Here is a 566-nt window from a genome sequence, read left to right as displayed (position 1 = left end):
CCAGTATGACCCCAGCATGGGCACAGCTGCTCCCATTATCATCCAGTGTGGTTCCAGTTGCTCCCATTTACCCCCACTGTGGTTTCAATCTCTCCCAGTGCATCCCAGTTGCTCCCAGCATGTTCCCAGTCACTCCCTGATGCCTTGAGCTGCTTCCAGTGTGATCCCAGTGTCTCACAACCACTCCCAGTCACCCTCAGTGCAGTCCCAATTTCTCCAAGTAGGGTCCAGTATGATCCCAGTCTCCTTCCGCATGGGCCCAGATGCTCCCACTGTGATCCCAGTTGGATGCGAGTTGCCCCCAGCATGGTTCCAGTTGCTCTCTGTTCCTTCCAGTGTGATCCCAGTTGAATGTGATTCAGTATAGTTCCAGTCACACCCCACATGACCCAAGTCCTTCCCAGCATGGTCCCAGTCATGCCCAGTTGCCCTCAGTGTAGCCCCATTTCTCCCCAGCATGGTCCTGATTGTTCCCATTGTGGTTCCAGTCGTTCCCAGTATGGTTGACAGACGCTCCCAGTATATCCCAGCTGCCCTCAGCATGCTCCTAGTCATTCCCAGTCACT

The 566-nt window shown here is 54.6% G+C and overlaps 1 pseudogene; it reads left to right on the top strand.

Moving 5' to 3' along the window:
* The window catches only part of LOC103621475, a 10,202-nt pseudogene that overhangs the window by 7,652 nt on the left and 1,984 nt on the right, over positions 1-566 (top strand).

This window comes from Corvus brachyrhynchos, unplaced genomic scaffold, assembly GCF_000691975.1.
Source record: "Corvus brachyrhynchos isolate BGI_N302 unplaced genomic scaffold, ASM69197v1 scaffold378, whole genome shotgun sequence".
Classification (NCBI taxonomy): domain Eukaryota; kingdom Metazoa; phylum Chordata; class Aves; order Passeriformes; family Corvidae; genus Corvus; species Corvus brachyrhynchos.
Note: the sequence above shows the minus strand (reverse complement) of the source record. Positions and strands in the feature narration are given on the sequence as shown.